Source organism: Myotis nattereri, assembly GCF_964212035.1.
Source record: "Myotis nattereri genome assembly, chromosome: 14".
Classification (NCBI taxonomy): Eukaryota; Metazoa; Chordata; class Mammalia; order Chiroptera; family Vespertilionidae; genus Myotis; species Myotis nattereri.
The window spans coordinates 30,081,804-30,109,080 of record NC_138089.1 but is presented as its reverse complement, the minus strand read 5'-3'; the positions used below and the strand labels follow the sequence as shown (position 1 = coordinate 30,109,080).

Here is a 27,277-nt window from a genome sequence, read left to right as displayed (position 1 = left end):
TGTTCTGTTTTCCTGTATTTGCCTTTCTAATTAAATTTCACCCAGAAAAATGGTAAAATGAGCTTGCCCTCCCTAGTTGCTCTCAGGAGGAGAAGGGGCTAGTATAATAAGCCTGCTGGGGGTGGGAGAAGGGATTGCAGCTGGTAGCTGGGAAAATGAATCATGCATACATAATAGAGAGCAGACCACCCTGGAGCTGGGAGGCTCAGATTGCAGCCTTTAATCATATACATGTGCCAGGGAGAATCCAGCATTTTTGCAAGAACCTAAGAAGTGACCTTCAGCCTTTTACAAGATATCTATTTCCCCCAAGACCCTGGTTTTGCCAGCAGTGGTGTGGAAAAATATCTTAGTTTTATATTCTCTACTATATTAATCAACACAAATTTATTTTGGATAATTTTTATTTTCACCTTTATTTTTGTGAACTTTATATTTTTTTCCAAGGTTTTTTTAAAATAAGAAATGGGCACTCCGTTTATAATCAGAGAAACAAAATCCATGGTAAAAGGAATTTTAAAATATTTGTAAGCTCGATACTGTAGGAGACACAAGTAAAATGTTTTGTGCAGATGTGTACTTCTGCTGTAAGGCAGGATTGCAGGCAGCACAGACTTTGGAACTTAGGGCCTGGTCCAAATAAAGCACCCCACTCCCTTCCCCCGAAGGACTCCCTGGTATTGTTGTTACCTCCATCTGTGTCCTAGACTACTTGTTTCCCCCCATAGTAAATCCCTTTAACGGTGAGGACAGAAGCCCATTGTTTCTCTAACTCTACAGCACAAATCAAAGGAGGCTGTGCAAATATTTGCTTAATTTTTGCTCAGTGGCTCGAAACTGAATTGAAGATGGGCACCTGCTCCTGTCTGGGCAGGTTTGCTTGTGTAAAAGGCATAGGCATGGCCTGGGTGAGCCTGGGATTATTTTTACAAGATGGATGGGTTCAGATTCCAGTGAATTTTGAGATTTTCCCTGGGGCCAACATGTGTATGTGGGAAGGACAAAGCAGCAGGCTGGGGGTGGAAGGGGAGACCATGGCGATAAGCCAAAGACACTGCACTTCTCCTTGCTACTGTTTTACAGTCATCAACGGGCATGTTTGCTCCTTTATCACATGGGTAATGATGATGATAGTTACTATTTTTGCAGGAACCAATGCGCCAGGCACTGAGCTATGGGCTTGAACTACTCTGAGCTTTCTTGCTTAAAAGTGACAGAAAAACCAATTCTAAATTGTATGGGGGATTTATGGGACATGGAATTGAAAAACCCAGGTCCTAATTTCAGGCACCACAGGAAGCTGCCTATCTCTTGACTCTGCTTTCCTTTGGGTCAGCGACAATCTCTGACACAGCCTCCCCAGGTGCTAGCCAGATGGTCACTGGCTACCTGCCTCCTCAACAAAGGAAAGAGGTTTGACAGAGGTAATGGTCTTGGGATATCCTACATAATAAAAGGCTAATATGCAAATCGACCAAATGGCGGAACGACTGGTCGCTATGATGTGCACTGACCACCAGGGGGCAGACACTCAATGAAGAAGCTGCCCCTTGGTGGTTAGTGCACTCCCATAGGGGGAGCGTTGCTCAGTCACAAGCCCTAAGCTGGGCTCATGGCTGGCGAGTGCAGTGGCAGTGGCAGGAGCCTCTCCCGCCTCCGCAGCAGCACTAAGGATATCTGACTGCCGGCTTAGGCCCGTGTCAGTCGGACATCCCCCGAGGGCTCCTGGACTGCAAGAGGGCGCAGGCCGGGCTGAGAGACTCCCCCCCCCCCCCCCAGTGCATGAATTTCATGCACAGGGCCTCTAGTTTATATATATTTATTTATTTCCCCACAGGAACCTTTTCTTATAGCCCCTTCCTCCTTTATGGCTCAGCCAGGAGGTGTTATTGCTCTAAGGGGCAGGGTGGGTACACTCAGAACCCAAAGTCCGCAGGGAGGAGGGTGTGGACACCTCCTCCAGAATGGGAGGGGCACAGGAGCTCTCAGGGAATAGGGATGAGGAGGAAAGAGACTGGCGAGAGAGCCTAGGGAGAGTATGCCAGGCTCCCTGAAGGGCCTGAGGCCACCTCTGTGCCAGGTCTCCACCTAGGGAGGCACACGGTACAAAGACAGACATCCAGGTAGTTTGAGGAGGAAGATGAAAGCAGAGAGCGCCTGTGCCCCACCTCCTGTTTGGAACTCTACCCCAGGATGCCCTGTACCAACACAGAAGGGCTGCAGCAAAGTGAAGGAGTGGTGTGGCAGCTTTTGTGGGGGAAAGGTTCCAGACGGTGTCCCTGAGTCACCTTTAGTCCCCCTGACAGAGAAAGGATCCAGGAGCAGCCACATGTTCCCTGTGAGGGATGAGGAGGTAGCTGAGAGAGAGGGGGAACCACTTACCATGGGGTCACAGTGGCTGGGGAGCAGGATGGACAGGTGACTCAATAGGTGCCGATCCGAACCAGGCCCAAGGCTTGTGGCATGGTTGGCAAAGAGCTGTTTTCTGCTGGACTTGATGCTATGAGGTTGTGAGCTTGGCTCTGCCAGGCTCTCACGTGGTGCCCGAGAGTGTAGCTCACATGGAAGGAAGCAAAACTGTCCCTGAAACTACATCCAGGACCTTTCATTTACATGAGTCAATCAATTCTTTTTTAAGCAAGTGTGAGTTGGGTTGTCTGTCATCTACAGCAGAAGGTGCCCTGACTGACGCCCACAGGGAAGAGGGAGGCAGCGCCAGCCAGGGGGAGAGCCTGGGTTTAGTGGGAGGACACTGGGAGAAGCCTGTATGCGAGAAGTGCTGGGTGTGGTGGGTGGACTGGGAGCCAGGTGGGAAAGTCTGGGGTGATGCTAAAGGGACAGTGAAAGGTTTTGTGCTGGGAGATACAGGGCTCCCTGGGAGGGGGTATCAGTAGTCAGGGCAGGAAGGCCCTGAGGACAGCGTGGCACCAGGGGAACCTGAGACGGGCAGGTTAGCGGAGTTTGGAAGCAAACACTGACTGGCCATGGAGCCCTGAGGTGAGGAAGGCGTCCCAGGTGGCAGGGGGGATGGCGACACCACAGGGTAGATGAAGTTGGGTGTTGGGGAAGAGAGAGAACTTGCTGACTTGAGGTGGGAAGTTCTTAGCAGAAAACCCGAGTAGGTAGGAATATGGGTAAACTACGCAGGTGTAGTGTGTGGTCTGGGAGCTACCAGTACAGGAGTGAAACGGGAGGCCAGTGACCAGCTGCTCCAGAAAGTGCGCCCGGAAGGGAAAAAGGAGTGATACTGATGAGGACCTATGTTGCTCAAGGCCAGCTGTGCTGGGCACAAGGGTCACTGTAGACTTCCCACTGACACCGAAGGCCTACACTTGGAAGAAATGACCCACAAATATGGCATCAAATCAAGTTCAACGCTCGGATGCCCAAGTTAGTTATAGAAATAGGCCAAATGCTCTGTGAGTCTTCAGTAGCCTCGGGGGAAGCCACGGAGCAGGGAGGGGGAGGGGAGACGGGCTGCTCGGCCGGCCGCGACCTCCCCCGGCGCCTGCAGACGGTCCGGAGACAGAGCCGCAGGGAGGTCTCCAGTTGACTCACGGCCGGATGTGGTCGGCGCCGGAAGAGAAGCGTGGAGTAGGTGAGAGGGGGAATGGAGACACGGGGACGAGACTTGTAACAGTTTGAGTCCACGCGGCAGCAGTACCCAGCTGTGGCGGACCCCAAACATGCGCGCCAAGCCCAGCACCGGGACCAGGGCGGCGCCAGGCCACGCGCACGGCCCAAAGGCACCCACCCTAAGGCCCCGGGCCGGGCCGGTGTATCCCGTCCGTCCGTCCGCACAGCCCCAGATGCCAGTCTGGCGGCGTGTGGCGCGCAGCGGCCCTGCACGCAGGTGGCCGCGGTCTCTGTGCGCTCAGACGACCGTGACCGTAGCTTTCGTCCACCGGGGGCGTCTGCAGACTGGACCGTTTTGGGGGGCTCCGTTCGGCTTCCAAGAGCTAGCGTCCTCTCCACAAGCCCTTCTGCACCTACCCGCCCGCGGGGCAGCGCGGGCCGCCTCTCCGCCTTCGGGGCGGAGCTCGGGGACGCCGGACGCGGGGCGGGCCGAGCGCGGGGCGCGGCGAGGCCGGCAGGGGGCGCTGTGGGCTGCCGCGCTGTCCCGCGGTCCGTGCGCGCGGTCCGAGCCTCCCTCCGAGCCAGGCGAGCAGGCGGCGAGCGCTGAAGCGGCGCGGAGCGACGGAGTCGGGGCCGGGACTATGGGCGGTGAGCGTGGCGCGGGCCGGGCCGGGCTTGGCTGGTCGCCGTTGAAGCTGAGCGGCGCGGCGGCTGGAGGCGGGCAGGCGTCCCGGGGCGCGGGGTAGGGAGACCGAGGGTTCCTCTGGGCGCTCCGAGGCCGGGACGACCCGTGTCTCCCGTGGGAGAGCCAGTCAGGCGGGTCTGGACCCGCAACTAAGCTGCCTCCCCCTACCCGCGCCCTTCCCAAACCCCAGCCTTACTCCTCCCTCTCCCGAAGCCACCCCCTTCCTCCAGCCTCCCCCGCGCGCCCCTCGTCCCAGCCCCCGCCCCCTCTCCGAGCCCAGCGCCCCCTAACCCTGCCGGCGATTCCGCCGCCCTCTCCCGGAGCTCTCGCCCCCTACCTCCCTGCTGGCGCCTCGCCCACCCACCGCCTCCCGCTCCTCCCGGTCCAGTCCCGCGCCCTCTTGCCTTGCCAGCCTCCATCCGAATCCCCGCCCCTCCAGCCCTCTCGCGCTCGGCCCCCGCACTCCCGCCGCGGGATTCTAGCCCGAACTCGAGCTCCCCGGGTACCCCTCCGGGCACCCCATTTCCGGGCAGTGCCCAGCCCGCTCGCCTCCAGATGAGAAGGCGGCGGCGACTTCTCCGTGGCCTTTCTGGGGGCGGCTGCTCCCTGCGCCCCGCGCCTGCGGGCGTCCGGGGGCCCCGCGGAGAGGCCCCTCGGTGCGCGGGCTGGCGAGCCCGGGAGCTCAGGTTAGGACTGCGTGGGGCCGACCCCACGGCGCTGCTTTTGCTGCTCCACTCGAATATGTCGCGATCTTTTCAAGAAGCCGGTTTTTGTCTCCCACACACAGAACTGCATCTGCTTAAGAGCAGGTTGCTCTCTTTGTGGCTGCAGCGGTCTTCCAAGTTGTACCTGTGGGTGGTTAAAGGATTAACGATGGAAGGGGATTGGGAGCCATATTTCCCCGCTTCGGCTCGGCGTTTGGTAGCAAAGGAGCGAGGCTATCCCGCCTGCGTGTCCAGTGCCTTCGTAGGGAAGCAAGGATGCTGTGCACGCATTCCAAAAGTAAGACCAGGAGAGACGTGGCCTGGGATCGGTGCGAAGGGGGAGGGAAGTGTGAGGTGAGCGGCCCAGGGGGCCTCAGAGGGCTTGTCGTCGTCGTCGTGGGGACAGTTTTGCAGAATGCCCTCGGATGAACCCCGGTCTGCGGAGCTGGTAGTGCCCAACCCAGCCTTACAAACGTGACGTGACCGCAGACGGGGCTTGGCAACAACTCCTCCTCCTCAGAGGTGTTGGTGCCCAGCCTGGACTTCTGCGGGAAGAGTTTAAACAGATGGTTTGACAAGCCTCGTGCTCATGCTCCCGGGAGAGAGGTGCAGATGCATGGTTGCAGCCTGAAAGCCGGCGCCCGAATCTCAGCCCTCCCTTCTCCTGGCTTTCATTAGGTCTCGGGTGGAATTAATTGCCTATTGCAGAGAATGACCTGTAGGGGGTACATCTCTTTTAGGGGTTGGCTCCTGGCCAGCCCACCCTCTCTGACGCGTGGGAGGCTGCCTTTGGGCACCAGGACAGGCTGGCCCACCTGCCTCCGGTGCACCGCACGCTAAGCATTTGTGAAACTGCAGAATCAGCGACTATTTTTTATTTTTATTGATTGGCTTGAATAGTAATTAGCTCAGTATCCATTCACCCCTGCTAGTGAATGAATAGAGTAATTAGCCCCAGATCACAATGGGACACAGAAGACTCCCTCTGAGTGTCCACAAATTCCGGTGGGCATCTCCTCAGCCCTCACCACGCCCCTCTGTGATAAGGTGTTGACTCTTGGGTGCCCCACTGGCCAGAGACGGGGTGAAACTATCTCTGTGGCCCCTGCACCCAGCCCCTGGCACCCTCCGAGTGCTGCTACTCGGTGTTTGTCTAGAAAAATGGGTCACCCTCTTAAATCCAGTCTGAGTCCATAACCCATGTTTTTCCATTGTGCTGCACTATTTTCAAAATGTTATCCTTAAATTAATCACACACACACACACACACACACACTTGTCTTACTAGAGACAAACTTATTTCTGTTTGTATTTGGGGCAGAGAGCTCAATGGGTCTCTAACCTCAATGGGGACTCCAGCATTTCCAGGAAGGAAGTTAGTTGTCCTTATCACAGAACTGGGCCCGTTGGGGAGCTACGGCTGATTGCTGAGAGGTGAGTCCTCCCAGCTTAACCAACAGGGCCTTGAGCTGTGGCCACACCCCCCTTCTGCATCCCTCGTCCCTGTCCATGATGGAGGAAGCACTTGGGGACGTAGTGTGCTGGTAGAGCCTGCTGGCTACTTCTGATCGCGCCATCTTCACTCCAGTGGGCACTGCCACCCCAAATAATGGCCCCCCAGGCAGAGCCGGGGTGCCCCTTCTTGCACGGGCCTGGCAGTATGGTTTGCAGCTCCGTTGGGGGAGGAGGCAGGTGGTTTTGCATGGTGTTTCTGTCAGAGGTGACTGTGACCACTGGCAGATGGAGCCAAATGCAGCGCTTCTGCCCCTGTCCAAGGTCAGCGCTAGAGAATACAGCCAGAGGTGGGGCGGGGGCGGGGGAGCCCCCAGCGCCCCCTTTTTCAGAGGTCCAGGAAGAGCTGGAATTCAGAGCAGTCACTTGAATGTGGGAACCTGCACTGCCCACAGGCTCGCGCCGTGGTGGGCTTATCTTTCTTACCCAGACGGTCTCTGTCTTACCCAGGATTCCCGAAGCTGGTGAAAAGCTGTTTTCTAGAAGAGATTTAATTAATGCCTGTAGCTGTGGGTGAGAAAAGGAGGGAGGGAGGGAGGGAGACTGACTCTGCTGTCTGGAGGTGGGCAGGCATGAGGTCGTCCTGCACACTCAGAGGGGAAGACTTCAACCCTGGAACAAGGATCCTGGTTGGTGGATTAGGACCGCGTCCACATTCTGGTATAGGGGTTACCATTAGGAGCAAAGTCACGGAGGGGGGGAGTGGCCCTGCAGTAACGTGAAATAAGGTTTGCTGGGCCCACCTTCTTGGTTTCTAGAAGCTTTGAAAGGCCAGCTGAGAGTTGAGCTTATCAAGGTGAGAGAGCACTGAGCCATTTAAAGTTTTTGAATGAGGGTTGTGGCCTCTTTGGAAGTGATGGCTTGTGCAACATTGGTCTGGGGTGGGGGAGGCGCCTTACACCTAAGATGCTGAAGGGAGATTGGCAAGGGGAGAAGCAGCCAGTAGGGTTTGTGCATCTGCACTTAGTGGGTGAAGAAGAGGCACTAGCTGCCTTCTGCTAGGGTTGTGGCATTTTGACAGAAGTCATCTCCCACGGCCCCTTCTTGAATCTGATGGGCAGTTTTGTAGAGGGACTGTGGCCTGGAGATACTGCAAAGCAGCCGAGAGGAAGCACCTGCGAAGCAGGAATGGAATTGCAGGGTCTGCTTTGAGTCCAAAAGGTAGGTGGGCCAGGGTAGCCTAATTGAGCCACGGACTCTGGCCTGCTAGCCACCGCCCCCAGAACCAGCAAGCTGCTCTGAATGCTAGGGCCTTCAATGGGGCAGCCACTGTCTTTTGGAAAGGAACAGGCCAGTCAGCTTTATTCCAGAGCATGGAGGAAGTTAAGGATTAAAAAGGCACTGAGAGCCCCACCGGTGTTGCTCAGTGGTTAGAGCTCCAGCCAAGTGGGAGGCAACCAGTCGATGTGTGTGTGTCCCTCTCCCCCTCCCTCCCTTCTACTCTGTCTGAAGAGCAATGGAGAAAATATCCAACCAAGGCGCTGAGAAAAGAACTTGGAGGGGCCTTGCAGCCGGAAGGCCACCTGCACCCGTATCCTCCTGGCTGGGTCATCTGTGCATCCTTCTGTCCTTCCCCCTTCCCTTCCTCCCTCTCCCCCAGCCCTGTCCATCTGCACTTAACACATCAGCGGAGCCGTCTCTGTGCTGGTGCTCGGGGTAGGGGAGAGTTTGGGCAACTCACACACCTAGTGGTAGCAACAGTAGGAACTTGAAAATTCTGTTTGTTTGCACAGTCACTTCCCCAACTTATACATTGATGTTTTTGTAATATTAGGCATCCCTTTGTCATCTGCTTACCACTCTCTGCCTCCATGTATAACTGACTTCCTTAGAGAGAGCTATAATTAATAGCTTAGAAACCAGAACTTTAAAAAACAGACCTAGTTGAAAATTATTGCACCTAGTTTTGACACCCCCACCCCTCCCCTCTTCTACACTCCTTTATGTGGTTAGAGGTATCATTTATATCAAATTTATGAATAGTTTGAATAAGATTTTTCCTCCCCCTTAATTATATGCAGACACATGTCTTTCCAACCAACAGAACCACAGCTGACTTTCCTAGACTTACCTCATTCTTGGGTCCAACCCCAAACGTCAGGCCTTCAGAGCTGCAGCAATATCATTTTGAGCTTTGAGCTTTTTAATTATATTTTAAGAAATGAAGCTCTTGCTTGCTAATTTTGTCATCTGCTAATATAGGAGAATCTAAAGTTAGACTAAAACATTTACTGCCTTATTAACTCTTTATGCTTCTTTCTTTTTATAAACATCTTTTTAATGATTTCAGAAAGGAAGGGAGAGGGAGGGAAACATTAGTGATGAGAGAGAATCATTGATTCGCTGCCTCCTGCAGGCCCCCTGCTGGTGATCGAGCTCACAACCTGGGCATGTGTCCTGACAGGGAATTGAACCGTGACCTCCTGGTTCATAGGTCAACACTGAGCCATGCTGTTCAGCTCTTTATGCTTCTTAGGTGAATGAAGCAGTTGCATTAAGGTAGAGAAAAATTATTAAAGTTATAGTAGAAATGTATGGAAGCTCAGAGATAATAATAAAGGGAAACCAGCTTGTAGAAATAAATTGTTAAGCTTTAAACATGGTTACTAAAACGTGGAGAGATAAATAGGAACTTTCAGAGTAGTATAGACAGTATAGAATTTTGACAAGTATAGAATGATGAGTATAGAAATTTTGATCCATCATTGTATTGAAATGCACTAATTATTATGACCATCCAATATGCTTCTATAATACCTTATCATACAAATAGGCAACCATCTCTGTGATCTTGTTCAATCCTTCCAGTAAGTCTGGGACCTTCTGAGAGATGAGGAAACAGGACCACAGGGTGTTTAAAAGACTTCCCCTGGAATTCATGTATTTTGAGCCTAGATATTCCTGCTACAGTGGCTTGATAATCAAATATACTTAATAGTTATTTGAGCCTGGCCGGAGTAGCTCAGTGGTTGAGCATTGACCTATGCACCACGAGGCTGCTGGTTCGATTCCCAGTCACGGCACATGCCTGGGTTGCAGGCTCGATGCTCAGTGTGGGGCGTGCAGAAGGCAGCTGATCGATGGTTCTCTTTCATCATTGATGTTTCTATCTGTCTCTCCCTCTCCCTTCCTCTCTGAAATCAATAAAAGTATATTTTAAAAAATAGTTATTTGAAGATTACAGGTGGTCTCCTGCGTAGGTATCAGCTTTCATTAAAAGTCAAACGAACAGAAACAGTGTGTGCTTAGCACCACCAGAAACCTCCCGGGAGGATGTCTCCGGGTTTGTGGCTGTCAGGTGTTCTCCGTTGATGACTTCCTAATACTAGAGGACCTGCGTTTGGTTGTGTATTCAGCGCATTGCAGTGGTTAAGAGTGTAGACTCTGAAGCTGGACTGTCTTTGAATCCTGGATCTACCATTACTGATCTTGTACTAGGCAAGTTACTTAACCGTTCCGTGCCTCAGTTTCCTGACTTATAAAATTGGGATGATGATGATAATACCTACCTCATGGTATTGTTGTGAAGCTGAGATGAGATTGTACATGACCGGACTTAGAGTAGTGCCTTGCACATGGTACGTGCTTAAAAAAAACGTTAGCTGTTACTACTATTTATTCGTTCCTTAAAAATACATCCTTGGTGCGACCAACTGTACTGATATAATGAATATGTGACCATGGATAAGACACACAGTCTCTGGCCTCGGGGAACAGCGAACAGTGGTGTGTGATGATCTTTACCTGGTACACACTAGTAGGTTGTGGCCTGGCCAGCTCTTTAAGACAGGCACTCATTTGATTGGCATGTGTCTGACACATGCTGGTTGTTAATGTTTTAACTATCACTCTTGGCCTAAGGTTGTTTGGTGGGAAGTGTAATATGAGACCATAAGCTCAATATTTACTTACCTGGTTTGCCAGCCCTGTTCTTGGTCTGGGTCAACAGCATGCTGGCCTGACCGCATTTTGGACTTGGCTCTTCAGCAGCCCCAGAAGCCCAGGAGACCGCCGGAGACCCAGTTCTCGGAGTGAGGAATGGTACAGCTGCTCCCGGGGGCAGGTAGGGGGCCCGAGGCGGAAGGCCAGGCAGCCATAGTTCTTGGGTCTGCCGTAGCCGGAACCTCCTTGACATGAAGGTCACTGGGAAACTATGTTGATTGGCGTGGGTTTCGTAAACTGGTCCTGGAAAGGGAGGGCCTTCCTCCTCAGAACTCGCCCTCGCTTGTTCCGTGTGTCCTACAAAGACACTCGCGATGGCAGCCTGCCCAGCTCACCCCTGCCATCGCAGAGCTGGCACAGGGCCTCGGCGATGGGCTGAGGACTAGCGAGACCTCCCGTGATCGCTGCCTCAGATCGCTGCTCTGCCTTGGGAGTGTGGTTAGACCACCGTCTGCTCGGCCCTGGAGTGCTTCAGACGAATAAGAGAGCAGTCAGATCAGAAACCTGATCAGCAGGTCTCTTAATGGGGAGCCTGCTTATTTTTATTCGTGTTTAATCTACTGGACTTTGAAGTCAATGAGGCCTTGCCTTTTTTTTTTTTTTTTTTAATACCCCACTTGGAAAATAAAGAAATGGCAAATCGGCCCTTGCCGATGTGGCTCGATTGGTTGGAGCATCGTTCCTACATCTTTAAAAGGTGGTGGGTTTGATTCCCAGTCAGGGTAGCTACCCAGGTTGCAGGTTCGATTCCCGGTTAGAGCGTGGGGGAGACAACCACTGATGTTTCTCTCTCCCTTTCTCTCTCTAACATCAAATTTTTAAAAATCTTTTAAAAAATGGCAAATAATGCCATTCATTTAAAGAGAAAAAAACCACGTCTATTCCTATGAAAGCATAATTGAATTAAAAGGAGGAAAACCTTTTCTCTAGTTGCCAAACAGTTCCCAGGTGCTCTGACCTCTGGTCTCGGTTGCCTCTTGATTTCCCAGACAGGTCATCTTTTGTCGCCAATTTGTCTCCATCAAAGTCCCTAATGGAAACACAGACCTGAATGATCAAAGCTTGGACATTTATGGTCAAAAGTCATGGCATGAACAGTTGTTGGTTGTTTTGTGGTGTGTGTGTGTGTGTGTGTGTGTGTGTGTGTGTGTGTTTTATTTTACTCTGTCTTCTAAGTGAAAAATTAGTGTATCTTCTTTGAAAAAGAAATTATATTTTAGACCAGCGGTTCTCAACTTGTGGGTTGCGACCCCTTTGGGGGTCGAATGACCCTTTCACGGGGGTCGCCTAAGACCATCGGAAAACACATATATAATTACATATTGTTTTTGTGATTAATCACTATGCTTTAATTATGTTCAATTTGTAACAATGAAAATACATCCTGCATATCAGATATTTACATTATGATTCATAACAGTAGCAAAATTCCAGTTATGAAGTAGCAACAAAAATAATTTTATGGTTGGGGGTCACCACAACATGAGGAACTGTATTAAAGGGTCGTGGCATTAGGAAGGTTGAGAACCACTGTTTTAGATGATGGCTAATGTCAGCAAGCAAGATCTAATCAAGGCGGCCTCATCCTCTGTTCACATAATTTCTAAGTTAATGGTATGTGATTATTTTTTTCTCCTCTTCTTCTCCTTGCTCTAATGACTGCTGATTATTTTTTTTTAATCTTTAAATTCTTTATTAGTTAAGGAATTACAAATGTGTCCTCATCCTCCTGTTGTCCGTGTCCATTGGTTTGCCTTATATGCATACAAGTCCTTTGGTTGATTTCTTCCCCTTACCCCCACCCTCCCCTACTTTCCCTCTGGGGATTAATAGTCTGATTGCTGTTTCTCTGTCTTTGGATCTGTCCCTGTTCATCAGTCTACGTTGTTCTCTATATTCCACAAATGAGTGAGATTATGTGGTATTTGACTGCTGATTATTTTGAAACAGCTGCATTACTGGATGGTGTTTAACAGCTCGATGTACAGTGAGTAAGCGCAGTTGGCTTGACTGAGCATAGCACATTCTTTTCACTGGCTCTTTAGCTTGAGGAGTGTTTGCTTGCTGTGTGTGCAGAATGCCGGAAAGGGAGTTGGGAACTCCTTGCCTCTGCCCGCCCACCACCCAACGCTCACACTTCCCTGGGACGACGTGTGTCCTCACGGTATCCAGTTCCCACACATTAGGATTGTCCACTCAGGGGCCTCCCCCCCCCCACCCGCCCCCTCCCCCCAGCTTGACTGGGAGCTCCTGGAGGGCAGGGGCCACCCCAGCTCATCTCTCTAAGTCTTCAGTCCTTAGCACAAGGACTGGCATGAAATAGGCCTTGATAAAGGTTGGGTGAATGAATGAGCGATTACAGCGCAGTTAGGATTGTGTTCGGCTTCGAGTAACGGAAGCCCTGCCTCAGTGGCTTCAGCACATCATGGTTTGTTTCTCACGTGATAAGAGGTCCGAAGGTAGGTGGTTGCTGGCATTGGTTTCAGCAGCTGATGTCTGCCTGGGCTGGCGCTTCTGTTATTGCCTTGGCCGTTCCTTCCGGATGGCAGAACGACTGCAGCAGGAAGGAGGCTCCAGCCACAGTGGGGCCTTTCATCAGGAAAGCAGACATTTTCCTCAAGACACCCAGCAGACTTCCCCTGACGTTTCATGGCCAGAACTGTCACATGGCCATTCCTAATGAAAAGGGCCGTGCGAGTATTTAGCCACATTGTTGTAGGCACATTGCTGCACAGAATTGTTAGGTAGACTCACTGCTGAAATGCAACCCCAAAATGCTTAATGGCTCCAACATGGTAGACATTTCCTTTTTGTTCACGTCAAGTTCAAAATGGCTGTTCCTTCCAGAGGTGAATTAGGGACCCAGGCTCTTAAGGCTGCCATGCTCCTTGGCATTAATCAGCACAAGAGGAAGGCCTGTGGAGGATGGTGCCGGGGAGGAGTTACGGACCAGGCATGGAGGAGGTGAATTATTCCATTAACCAGGGCTCCGTCACATGGTCACACCTCCTGCAACAGGCTGTGAAAGATGGCCCAGCCCTGTGCTTAGGAGAAAGAGGATCTGAGTTTCATGATTAGCTGGCAATCTCTGTTACACCATTCTCCCCGCCCCCAAATCAGGATTCTCTTAGCCAGGAGGAAGAAATGAATACTGATGGGCAAATGCATGCCTGTCTTAGAAGGAAATACTGTGCTAACTAGGCTCCAGCCAAAAACAGGCTTTATTCCCAGATCGTCTGTCCTCAATCCCTGCTTCTGTTCCCACTTTTGGGAACTGGGCCAGCAGGACAATGGAAGGTCCTCACGATCCCCATTTCTTGAACCAGGGCATGCATGTTCTTCACAGCTTTGTGGGAATGCGTTCCAATCGATGTCCCTCAGCAGCTGTAGATGACCCCAGAAAAACAAAAAAAGTCTCCGGCACCCCCAAGGCCAGAGGAGCCCCTGAGAGCGCCAAGCCTGTGAGAGCTCCTTGCTCTTGAGCCTGCAAGTGCCCCTACTCACCCAGCCTTGCTGAGTTTCTCCTGCTATTCAGCCCTGGCCCCAGCCCACATCTGGGTGCAGGGTACAGAGGTTCAGAGGTGAGGTCACAGCGAACAGTGACCTCTGCTTCCCGCTCAAATTCATTGACAAATATTTGCCCAACTGCTTCCTGTTGTTTTTCCCCAGTAGCATTAGTGAATGATCCGTTGACCTATTGGGTTTGAATGATGTGTTCTTATTCAGTTTGCTGTAGGTTTCTGTGACAGCTTCCTTCTGGGTGCCCTTCTTTCCTCCCTTCCTTCCCACACACCCCTGCTGAGCACCTGCTGTTGACTCAGCTCTGTGTCCACCCAGCCCTGGGGGAGGCAAGCAAAGAAGCTGACTCGAGCCTGTGGTGTTGATGAGGGTTGTGGGAGGGCTGTGGTTGCTCAGTGTTGGAGGAACTCACCCAGCCTCAGGGTCAGGGAGGACTTCCCGGGGGAGGTGGCATTTGAGCTGAGTTTAAGGATGAGCAGGAGTTAACCAGATCAAGAAGGCATCTGGGCCAAGAGCATGAAATGGACACAGACTCAGTTATGAGAAGGGGAATGTGGGGTTACAGGGAGCAGCGTCCCGGAGTCGGGTTGCTACGGGGTGCTCATTCACTCATTTAAGACGGTGCTGAACAAGGCAGGTAAGGTACCAGCCAAAAGGGCACTCAGGATCTGGGGCTCGAAGGGCGACGAGGCTGCAGGGGAAGTTCGCCAGGATCTGAGGAGCCCTTGGCTGCTGTCCTAACAATGCTCCAAAGAGTTTGCTGTTGGAGGCTGAGTAGGATCTGGGGCCCATTTCTTGTGCCATCACCTCTCTTGCCTTGTCCCTCTGTCTCCGATTCTCATCTGGTCCTTTGCCCAGGCATTACTCAGGCTGTAAAAATAGAGGCTGGCATCAGAACACCAGCATGTAGTTGGTGGGGAAAGCTGAAACTGTCATTACATAGCACGGTACGTGCCAGCAAGTTTTTTGATGGAGTGCTTTCTCGGAACCCCAAGGACGGTTCTGAAGTTGGCTTACAATTTATTTTTTCCTTTCAACTCATACCAATAATTCTGACCACTCGGCTCAGAATATGTGCTGCCTGTGCCCATTACCCACCCCGCGAGCGCATTGGAATGAACCTTTAACGCTGAAACCCACCAGGTGAGGGCTTGCCTTGCCACGGGCCCGCTGGTTGGAGGTGCCAGGTCACCTGCATGAGGGCCCCTAGGTGCTGCCCTGCAGTCGTGAGGGTTCCCTGACAGTGAGTTGCGGGCTACAGCCTGCACTGCCTGAGCTGCCTGAGAAGGGAGGCCGCAGTTTTACTCCTTCTCCTTGAGGACTTGAGGGCTGAGAGGGTTTCTAAGCGCCGGCAGCAGCGTTTATTGTGATGAATGGCCACAGGGTGATGCCTTCATTCTCTGTGCCCTGCCCTGTTTATCAGTGTGGAATTGACAGTGCTAGGGGCAGGGCAAAGGGGTGGGGGGGTCGGGGGTCGGGGGGGGGGGAGTGCAGAGGGAGGACCATGGAGCTAGTCTAAGTAGGGCCAGTGCTAATTGTAGGGCACTTTGTTTCTGGGTAGAAAACTTTTAGACCTCTGGTGTTTGCTGGGTGCCTCCTTGGTACAAAGGGCTGCAGGGAATGCATAATAATAAATTACTACTTTGATATTGTGATTTATAGTAAGATATATATATATATATATATATATATATATATATATATATATACTTTGTCCCTGTTATTGACACAGAGCTTCAAAAACCCTTGGGATTTCCTGTGATGAGAGCAATAATGCTGTAATTTATGTTAATGAGGTGACTTTGAGCAAGGCATCAAGGATGGGCCTGGTTGCCAGGAAAACCAAGCTTGTGATCAGAGGGTTGGACTCAGTCGCACTCCCAGAGCTCTGGGGAGAGGAGGAGCTGGAGGTTGAAGCAGTCACCAGTGGTCAGTGATTTACCAGGTAATCAATCATGCCTACGTACTGAAGCCTCCATAGAAACCTAAAGGATGGGGTTTGGAGAGCTTCCAGGCTGGTGAACATGTGGAGATTTGAGGAGCGTGGCACCCCGGGAGAGGGCATGGAGACTGTGCGACCTTTCCCACATACCTGCCCGGTGCATCTCTTCCATCTGGCTGCCCCTGAGTAATGTCCTTTTATAATAAACCAGTAATCTAGTAAGTAAATGTTGCTTTGAGTTCTGTGAGCCACCTTAGCAAATTAATCAGACCCAAGGAGGGGGTTATTGGAGACCCTAGGCCAGTGATGGCGAACCTATGACACGCGTGTCAGAGGTGACACGCAAACTCATTTTTTTGGTTGATTTTTCTTTGTTAAATGGCATTTAAATATATAAAATAAATATCAAAAATATGTCTTTGTTTTACTGTGGTTGCAGATATCAAAAAATTTGTATATGTGACACGGCACCAGAGTTAAGTTAGGGTTTTTCAAAATGCTGACACGCCGAGCTCAAAAGGTTCACCATCACTGCTCTAGGCGATAGCTAGCTGGTCAGAAGTACAGGCACAACTGGATTTGTGGTGAGGGGGCAGTTTTGTGGGGCTGAGCCCTTAACCTGTGAGATCTCATGCCATCTCCAGGTAGATAGTGTCAGAATTGAGTTGAACTGCAGGACACCCAGCTGGTGTCAGAGACTTGGTTGGTGGTGATGTCAGTGGGGAGTTGGGAGAACCTCACACAGGTTGGAATTAGGTGCAGAATTGTTACTGCCATCAGTGCTTTCCAGGAAATGTCTCATCTGGTCTCTTTCACAGCCCCATGAAGTGGGTACTTCACGTCCCCTTAGAATATAAGCTCCATGAGGGCAGGAGTTTTGGAATGATTTGGTCACTACTGACCCCCATTTTCTATGACTGTACTTGGCCTATAGCAGATGCTCAGTAAATACTTCTTGAATGAATAATTGAGTCGCCATTTACAGGAGCAGAGACTGTAGCTCAGAGAGAGTAACTTGCCCGAGGTGCCACAGCTGCTACGTAGTGGAGCAGAAGGCCTTGGTCCCAGTCCCAGTGAGGTACGTACCATGAGCTGTGACTTGGGGTACCCAGCCTGGCTGCCCTTAGAATGCAGGTTGCCTGAGCCTAGGGCTGTAGGAAGGTCCCTGGCCTGTCTGGCCTGTCATTCTGACCAAGTACAGCACAGCCATCAGTTGTGTAACAGTGAGCTGCCGGCCCTCAGACATCAAGGCCTCGAAGGTTGCCTGTTTTCTGGCTGCCAGTGCCTGGCGATAGCTCGAGGGGAGGGAATGGATATGCAGGAGTGTGTTCATCAGCAGCTCCTTCGTTCTGTCATGCATGTGTTCAGGAACCTTCTGTGACTCCCTGTTCCTAGAGGGAACCCAGTCTGGCCCCAGCGGTTCTCCGCCCTGATCACAGATGAGTCACTGCATAAAACCTGCTGTCAGTCAGCAGTGCAGGGAGGGGAGGGCTTGCACCAGTGCGCACATTTCTCCTCCTCGAAATGCCTGTTCGCATCAGGCTTGCCCACTGACATCCTGTTAGCTTTCACACTGTTTCTGCCTCCTCCCTGAATCCCTCTCTGAACATCCCAGCACTAAGAGCCTGCGCCCAGCCCCTGCAGCCTCAGTCTGTCTGTAACAGTGCACTTCCTAATGGTGTCCTGGAGCCCTGGGTTCTGCAGGTGTGAGTGGGGCACGAGGCCCCGCCCAGTAAACTCTGCGTTTGTCTTTCTTACACATCAGGTCCCGTGCTGGGTTGAGTTTTGAAAGGAGGTGCTCTTTCAAAACATCTGATCTCTTTATAATTTATCATGTACCTGCCTGGTGACTTCTTGCTTGACTACATTCTTTAAAAATAATTTAAATGAGTTTACAGCTTTCTTTCTTTTTTTTTTTTTGATTGTGAAAGTAAAAAAATAAAATGGAAAAATAAAATAAAAGTAATACATGTTTGTTTAAGAAAATTTGGAAAATGCAGAAATCTACAAATGAGAAAATAAATCTTCCAGGAACCTATCACCTGCTTAAGGGTTGTAAATCAACCTTACATCTTGTAATTTGTTTTAAAAAAAATTAAAATTACTTGTAATTTCAGCCATAACCACACATAACATTAAGGGCATATTTTCTCTTTCCAGTTTAAAAAGAATTGTTACATTCACTCACCTTAAAAAATAGTAATAGGTTCAAAAATTCTGAAGAGTATAGAATAAAAAGTCCCACTCCCACCCCTGTTTCAAACCACTCAGTCCAGTTTTGTAACATATCTATAATAATAATTAGCATATCTGTAATATGCTAATTATACCAGATGTCCTTCCGGACGACCTTCCAGATGAAGCCGGGGCTTCGAGGGAAGCCCGGGCCCCAGGTGGTGGAGGGAAGCTGGTGCTGGCAGCTGGGGGAAGGAAGGCCTACTCTTGCACGATTTTCGTGCATCAGGCCTCTAGTCTTTTTATAACCTAATTGAGCTTCAACCATACATGATGTATTGTAGCTTGAATTTTTGATTTAACAATGTAACATTTTCTTCTGTTATTACAAATCTTATTTTTTGTTATTTGTATACAACACCTTGTAAAAACAAGGCATTAAACATATAAGTGAAATTCTGAAAAGTCCATAATAGAGATAATCACTGTTAATTTGGGGGCTGTCTCCTTCCAGATCTTTTTCTGTAAGTTTATATGTTTCCTTAAAATTTCCACATATATATCAAGATATGCAAGTGTGTGTTTTACCTACATGAGATCATACTGTATCTATTATGCTGCTGCTTATACACTCGTGTATTTTTTTTCACTTTTTAAAAAATATTTTTTTCAGTTACAGTTGTCACACAATATTATATTAGTTTCAGTTGTACAACATAGTGATTAGACATTTACATAACTTACAAAGTGATCACCTCAATAAGTCTAGTACCCATCTGGCACCACAGATAGTTATTACAATACTAGAGGCCCAGTGTATGAAATTTGTGCACTTGGGGAGCGGGGAGTCCCTCAGCCCGGCCTGTGCCCTCTTGCAGTCTGGGAGCCCTCAGGGGATGTCCGACTGACGGCTTAGACCCGGTCCCCGCAGGGAGCGAGCCTAAGCTATCAGTCAGACATCCTTAGTGCTGTCGCGGAGGTGGGAGGCTCCCGCGACTGCCACTGTGCTTGCCAGCTGTGAGCCCGGCTCAGGGCTTCTGGCTGAGTGGCGCTCCCCCTGTGGGAGTGCACGTTTGTCCACGTGCTCACCTACGTCCACCTCTTTCTTTTAAAGGCTGAATCATGTTTCATTGTATGGACAAACTTTAATTTTTCAACCATTTCCCTATGGATAAACATTTTTACAATTAGTGTTATTTCTGCTTTGTACATATGAGTGGGCATATTTTGAGGCTACCCAGAATGTGAATTCTTGTGTGTTTATTGTTTTAATGAGACCACCACTTTTTCATCAATTCTTTTCTAGTTAACCCTGAGGGGGAGTGAAACCTGACAACCAATGGGTCTGGGCTGCCTGTCACTACTTAAGCAGAGACAGGGTTGAATCATATATGAGTGTTTATTCCAGTAATGCCAGCAGTATGGGAGAGTAGCAGGTCATTCACGAAAATCTGCTCTACTCCTCCTACTAGCTGCCTGTTTATATGGGACTAGAGGCCTGGTGCACGGATTCATGCACTGGTGGGGGGCATGGCCTATGGGGATCAGCCTGCTGTGGGAGCACTGCTCATCCCGGTCAGCCGAGCATCGCTCCCACTGTGGGAATGCACTGACCACCAGGGGGCAGCTTCTGTGTTGATCGTCTGCTCCCTGGTGGTCAGTACGCATCATAGCAACTGGTTGATGGTCGTTCTGGTCATTCTGCGATTCGGTCACTGGGCTTTTATATATATAGAATATATAGATAAGGAAGAGAGAGAGGCTGCATGCAAGGGGAAAGGGGGGGGGGAGGGGTGGGAAGAATATTTGCAGGGTCTGTGGTCCATGTGTCTCTTTCCAGGATCTTGAAGTCCGATAACAAGTTAGTTAATTTTCATTGGTGTTAAAACCAGCTCAGGAATGGTCAGTATTCCTGAAACAAACTCCCAGAGAGGCCGGTGTCCAGGCACACCAACCATATCAAAGCATGTCCTGTCCTTTGTCTGTTCTCAAAATGTATTTTCTGAGCAATGGACCCATCTGGGCCCCAAGGTGTCTCTTATCTTTCTACAGCTCTGTTTTTCTTCTTGCAGCACATCCTCTGGTTTCCTAAGGTCTGTAGGAAAACGTGTCTATAGTTAGTAAGGTGAATAATTATTAAGTAACTGTGGCTCTATTCTTATCATGAGCCCTCCTATCAGGAGCAGTTTGCCAACCACAGATATTCCCTTTTTGGGAATTTGACTATTTTAAGTTGGTTACTTTTAAGACACTGTAGAGGTTCAGAACGAGTCTCCCAGAATGTGTCACCCTAGCATGCAGATTATTTCCAGCTCAAGACAAAGTCTAACAAGCTTAAGAAGAGCCCAGCCGGCGTGGCTCAGTGGTTGAGCGTCGACCTATGAACAAAGAGGTCACGGTTCGATTCCCGGTCAGGGCACATGCCTGGGTTGCAGGCTCGATCCCCTGTCGGGGGCGTGTAGGAGGCAGCTGATCAATGATTCTCTCTCATCATTGATGTTTCTACCTCTCTCTCTTCTTCCTCTCTGAAATCAATAAAAATATATTATTAAAAAAAAAAAACTTAAGAAGAGCTTCCCCCCTTACCTGCCTAAAGGAATTCAGGTAGAAAAACCTGCTTACAGCAAGGGAACTGTCTGTCACCTTAGCACAATATGAGCTAAGTGTGGCCAACAGGGAGGGACCTCGCAGAGTCTGTTCTTAGACTCCCCTCTGTGTGCCGCTGCTTCTGGGTGGCCCAGCAAGAATTTGTTCACCAAATGTTTGCTCCTTCTCATCTGCCTGTGAATTGCCGACCTTCCCTTTGAAGTCCAAGCCTCTACCCCCCTTTCTCCTTAGCTCAAGATGGCCTAGAAGCCCCAACTGCCTGATATGTTCCAGGGTCCCATATTTTCACAGACCCCCCCCCCCCATATGTACATATATAATTAAATTTGGTTATTTTCTTTGTTAATCTGTATCGTGTCAGTTTGATTATTAGACTAGCCCAGTGGTTGGCAAACCATGGCTCGTGAGCCATATGCGGCTCTTTGGCCCCTTGAGTGTGGCTCTTCCACAAAATACCACATGCGGGCATGCATGTACAGTGCGAAGTTGACTTAAAACTTTAAGTAAAGTTTATTAAGTTAATTTTAGGGAACGTTGTAGAGTGAAAGAAGATGTAGTGTCGAGGATTGAGAAAGGTATGTTGAGATGGTTTGGACATATAGAGAGGATGAACGAAAGGAGATAGACGAAATAAGTTACAAGACGAGTGTGGATGGGAGAGTTGGGAGGGGTCGACCTCAGCGAACATAACTCAATCAGATTGAGGACGTTATATTTGGCTCTGTTGACTAATGAGTTTGCCGACCACTGGACTAGCCAGAAGAAATATGAAGGAAGAGAAATTTTTCCTTCCCACACAACTCTCTCACCAAAGAATTCATCCTCATTGATACTAATATTCACTAGACTTGGATGATGTTTTTATTTTTTGCCAATCTGAAGCATGAGAAATGTCATCTTAAAATTTATATATCTTTCCATCCTAGTTTTCTAAACATATACACATTTATTTATGTATTTATTTTTGTTTTTATTCCTCACCTGAGGGTATTTTTTTCCATTGGTTTCTTTGTTTTTTTTTTTGTTTTTTTTTTAAGAGTGCAGAAGGGAAAGGGAGAGACACATTGATTGGTTGCCTCCTGCATGCGTCCTGACCTGGGATAGAGCCTGTAACCGAGATGTGTGCCCTTGATTGGAATCAAACCTTCGACTGTTCAGTCCTCGGACCGACACTCTAACTACTAAGCCAAACCTGCGAGGGCTACATAAACACATTTTTAAAAATTATAGTCATGCTGTGCATGGTTCCGTATCCTTTTTTTTTCCTTTTTCACATTAACTCATTAAAGTTTTCACATTTTCTTTTCCAGGGCATTGCCTTGTCTTCAAAACCTCCGTTGTTCAGGGCTGCTGTCTTACTGGACTGTTGCAATCACCTGGAGCATTCTTTCCCTTAGCATATGTCTTTAATCTTCAAAGATCCTGCAAATGACCAGTAACAGAAAAGCAAGAGTACCCTCTATCCAGGAAATAGGAATCAAATTAAAATCTGAATGAGATGTTTGCTCAGGGGCCTATCCCTCCGGCATTTGTCAGGGAAGTGTCTAGGATATTGCCGTAAACGCTTGTTATACACAGACATTGAACACTGTACATTAAAGAAGCTTCGCCTTTTTCATAGTATCCATTATGAAAAGTGCACGGCTGGTTTGTTTGGATGGAGGGATTGTGATACTTCCAGAGCATTTAACATCAGTGAAAATGTTGGCGGCGAAAATAGCACCAGGTGTTAGGTCGGTGGAGTCAGACAGGAACTTGGTTCAGCAATCTTGGTACTTGAGGAAAGAATTCAGTGCCAAGACTCAAACTACAAGCAAACGTTTACTTAGAAAGTCACAAAGCTAGAGCCCTAGCCATTTGGCTCAGTGGATAGAGCATTGGCCAAAGGGTCCCGGGTTTGATTCCGATCAAGGGCATGTACCTTGGTTGTAGGCTCCTCCCCAGCCTGGGCCCTGGTCGGGGTGCATGCAACAACCAATCGATGTGTTTCTCTGACATTGATGTTTCTCTCTGTCTTTCCCTCTCTCTTCCACTCTCCCTAAAAATCAATGGGAAAAAAATATCCTTGAGTGAGGATTAACAACAACAAAAAAGAAAGTCACTGAGGTAGAAGTGAGCCGTCGAAGAAATGGGTTCAGGAAACAAGTTACAGAGACAAAAGAAGGGGCCCTTGGAGTTTAGGAGAGAGAAAGATCAAGGTAACACACCTAGGGAAGAGGAGGGGGGGTGGGAAAGGTATGAGCATGCTCCTGAGAGGGAGAGAGGGCTGCATCCTCTGTCCTGAGGGCTATATATATATTTTTTTTTTTTATTTTTTTTTTACAGAGAGGAAGGGAGAGAGATAGAGAGTTAGAAACATCGATGAGAGAGAAACATCGATCAGCTGCCTCCTGCACATCTCCCACTGGGGATGTACCCGCAACCCAGGTACATGCCCTTGACCGGAATCGAACCTGAGACCCTTCAGTTTGCAGACCGATGCTCCATCCACTGAGCCAAACTGGTTTCGGCTGTCCTGAGGGCTTTTAAGGGTGGGGACTTCAGGGCAAGTCCCAGGGGAGGATCCCAATAGACTACCCATCAGCTTTCCAGATGTGTCCTTTCAGGGTCTCTACTGATTGGTTGGCACCAGGGCAATGGGTCCTTAGTCAGTGATACTGGTCCTGATGTCAGCCATGGCTTTGCTTGTCTGATTTCACTGCTCTCTGGGCCTGGACCTGAAATAACAGCTGAGCCCTAGATGTTATTCCTATTCCTGGGGGTTAATGCTTAAGGGAAAGGTCATGCAAGGGCCTGCACGGGAGTCGAGAGGCCACTCCTAGGCCCCTTGTTCTTCCTCCTCTGGGGTCTGCCACATGACTAGCTACATGGCAGGGGAGGAAAAGTCAGGGGAGGGTCCAAACCACATGACCAACGACATGCTAGGGGAGGAAAGGTTACTCTGGCGGCCAGGTCCTTGTTTTCCCCAGTCTTGCCCATTGCTACGCACCTGGAACGTTCCAGCCTGATGACCTTCTGTACCTGGCCAGTCATTCTTGCTCTGCTCATGTCTGCCCAACTGCCCACCACAAAAATACCCAGGAGGCAGTGTGGTAGAAGGGAAGCAGTCTTGAACTGGCAAGTCAGAAGAGCTGGCTCCAAATTCTAGCTCTTCCCCTGACTGTGGTGTAAGCCTGAAGAAGACACTCACCCTGTTGGGTTCTGTGCGGTGAGGATGACCTGGGTGCAGGTGTGGAAAGCCTGGTAGGGGATAGGCAAGTAGTTAGAGACCAATTCTAGTGCAACATTAATGGGAATTCTAAGAATTAGCACCTTCTGCTAATGGAATTGGCTATTGTGGCATCATATAAAATTAATTTTTAGTCTTTGTCCCTGGTTCCTGGTACACAGCTCCTAAAACCCTTGCAATCGCCTGAGTCCTGAGAGTGTCTTTTATATGCCAATGGGATAACTGAAGGCTGGGAGCCCCCAAACAGCTTTAGGATGGAGGTTGGTTGCCAGAAAGACTCAGGGAGGCGAGAGGGGCTGGAGGTTGAGTTCAGTCACCAATGACCAGTGATTGAATCAATGGTGCCTACGTGGTGAAACCTCTATGGAAACCCTTAAGCAGCAGGATTTAGAGAGCTTCCGGGGCTGTGAACATTGAGGTGCCAGGAGAGAGGGCACGGGAGCTCTGCCTTGCCCCACACCTTGCCCTGTGCATTTCTTCCATTTGGCGGTTCCTGAGTTGTATCCTTTATAATAAATCTACAGCAACAGTAAGTAAAGTGTCTCCCAGAGTTTCGTGAGCTGTTCTAGCAAATTATTGAACCTGAAAGGGGTGGGGGCTGGGGTTGTGGGAAATCGCCCCCCCTCCCTCCCCAGACTTTGTAGCCACGTTGACAGAAGTAGGAAACCTGAGGAGGATTCCATACTTGCAACTGGCATGTGAAGTGGGGCTGACTTTGCGACTGAGCCCTTAAACCTGTGGAGCCTGATGCTAAGTTGGGGTAGTTAGTGTCAGAATTGAACTGAAATGTAGGGCACCCAGCTGGTGCCCAGAAAGTTGGACAACCAGTTGGTGTGAGACAGAGGAAACCCACACATTTGGTGTCAGAACTGTTGTGAGTGGAAACAGCTGAACTCTGTGTTGCTGGTCTCCAGAAATGCCCTGACGTGGTCAGCCAGCTCGGTGCAGGCTTTGCCCAGCGCTGGAGATATGCTTGTGACCAGGCCGACACCATCACCACTGTCGGGTGGCTTATGATTTAGTGGCAGGAGACAGCCAGCCAAGAATTTCAACGTGATTATTTGCTTGTGTAATGATAGTCCTGGGAAGTGTCATGAAGGAGAAATACAGGGTGACTTGAGAGTGTCAGGCAGGATGCTGATCTAGACAGGGGAGTTCAAGGGCAGCTTCCCTGAGAAAGTGGTCTTTGAGCTGAGGTCAAGGGCTGACCAGGAGTCAGCAAGACGGGAAAGGCGGAGGGTCAGAGGAGAAGTAGCATGCTAGCTGGGGGAAGGCAAAGAAGATGGGCTGCTGTTGACTGTAGTGAGCCTCTCCTCTGTTCATTCATCTGTTCAACAGATATTGACTGAGTGTCTGCTCCGGGCCAGGCACTGGGGATACAAGAGTAGAAGCAAGACGGACCAAGTTCCTGCATCATGGAACTCACTATTGCTGCATAACAAATCATCCCAAACTCGGTGGCTTCAAACAACCAGCATTTTACTGTTCTCTTCCTGGTCTGGGGTGGGGGGGTGGGGGGGACTGGGCCCAGCTGGTGTTTCTTGCTCAGGTCTCAGTTATACAGGCAGTGGCTTGACTGGAATCATCCGAATGTTCCCTCACTTAACGTGCCTGGTGCCTGGGCCGGGAAGACTCTTAACAGTGCAGGCTGCTTGCGCATTCCTGCCTCTGGGTGGCCTCTGGCACGGTTTCTCCAGCATGGTAGCTTCAGGCTCCAAAGCAGGGATCCCAGGAGAGAACAAATCAGATAGAATCTGCCTGGAATTTTCCAACTGGCCTCCGGAGGTCATGCAGCATTATTTCTGTCCCATTCTACTCATCGAGGTGGCCCCAACGCCAGCTCAGGAGGCCCAGAAAACCCTCTCTTGATGGGACATGTGACAGAGAATTTGTGAAGGTGCTTTAAAACGACTACCCGCTACTCTCCTGAGCATGTTAGCCTCGGCTTCAAATCTTCCTGCCTGCCGCGGCCAACAAAGTCCTCACAGGAAGGCTGGATGGCCTTGGATCCTGGCTCCAGCCTGTTCCTCGTCCCCACGCCCCCATCCCAAGCAGATCAGAGAGGCACGGTTTTCTTCATCTCAGGTCCTTTCTTGTAGGGGGTCGGTGCCTCTTGAGGACGGCACCCCAGGTGCCTGCCCCACTGACCCACTTCCTAATTGGGTTGTCAGAGGACATGCACAGATGGACACAGGCCCCCAGTCCCCACGGAGCAAGGCTCTTTTGTGGGTCTGAGCGATGGCCAGGATGGCTGGAGGTTATGGTGTGGGAGCCTGAGGTGAGGCAGGACTGGTAGTGGGGCCTCGTAGGCCGTGGGCAGGGGTTGATGGTTATCCTAAGAACACAGAAGAAACCACTAACGGGTAGAGTTCTGATGCCACCTGCCGGGAAGTTGATAGAAAACAGTCTTATGGGCTCACGTATATGTGGAATCTAAACAAGTGAACAAACAAAACTAAGTTCATTGATACAGAGAACAGGCTGGTGGTTGCCAGAGGCAGGGAATGGGGATGGGTGAAATGGGTGAAGGAGGTCAAAGGGTACAAACTTCCACCTATAAAAGAAATTAAGTCATGAGGATGAAATGTACAACACGGTGACCTTGATTAATAATACTCTATTCCATATTTGAAAGTCGCTAAGAGAAGAGATGTTAAAATTTCTCATCACAAGAAAAAACAAATTTTATGACTATGTATAGTGACAGATGTTAACTAGAGTTACTGTGGTGATCATTTTGAAATATATACAAATATCAGGTCATTATGCTGTGCATCTGGCACTAATAGGATGTTCTATGTCCATTATACCTCAATGGAGAAAACAAAGAAGTCAGTTCTTCTGGAACAAGATTTTGCATTATGTTTTAAAATTAATCTGTTAGGATGATTTCTTTTTCTTACAAAAGAAGACTTTCAGGTGTGTTCCTAACTTGGGAAAAGGAAATGTAGATCTCCATCCTGATTGAACCCGTGAGTGGCAGTCTGTGGTTAGTTATCACAAGGTTGGTGGACACAGCCAGTCCATTCTGTAACCAGCAGAACTCACAGCACCATCGTTCATCTATTCTATTCATTCATCCAACAAATACTGACTGAGTATCTGCTCCGGGCCAGGCACTGGGGATACAAGAGTATAAGCAAGACTGACCAAGTTCCTGCATCATGGAACTCACTATTGCTACATAACAAATCATCATCCCAAACTCGGTGACTTCAGATAACCAGCCTTTTACTGTTCTCTTCCTGGTCTGGAGGTGGACTGGGCCCAGACCGTTACTAGACACAATCAGTGACATGATGTCCTGCAACACCCAACTAATAATGCAGCCGTTGACGATGAACAGTGCCCAACTAGCACCATAACAGACCTGGGACGATGATTGT

General features: G+C 49.6%; 1 protein-coding gene across 1 annotated transcript in view; it reads left to right on the top strand.

Annotated features, from left to right (window-relative positions):
- Window positions 1-4,154: 4,154 nt before the first annotated feature.
- The window catches only part of PXYLP1 (2-phosphoxylose phosphatase 1), a 65,776-nt gene continuing 42,653 nt past the window's right edge, over window positions 4,155-27,277 (top strand). Inside the window, exon 1 of the mRNA XM_081106136.1 lies at window positions 4,155-4,224. The gene's annotated coding sequence lies outside the window, so the exon portion shown is untranslated. The remainder of the gene's footprint in view (window positions 4,225-27,277) is intronic.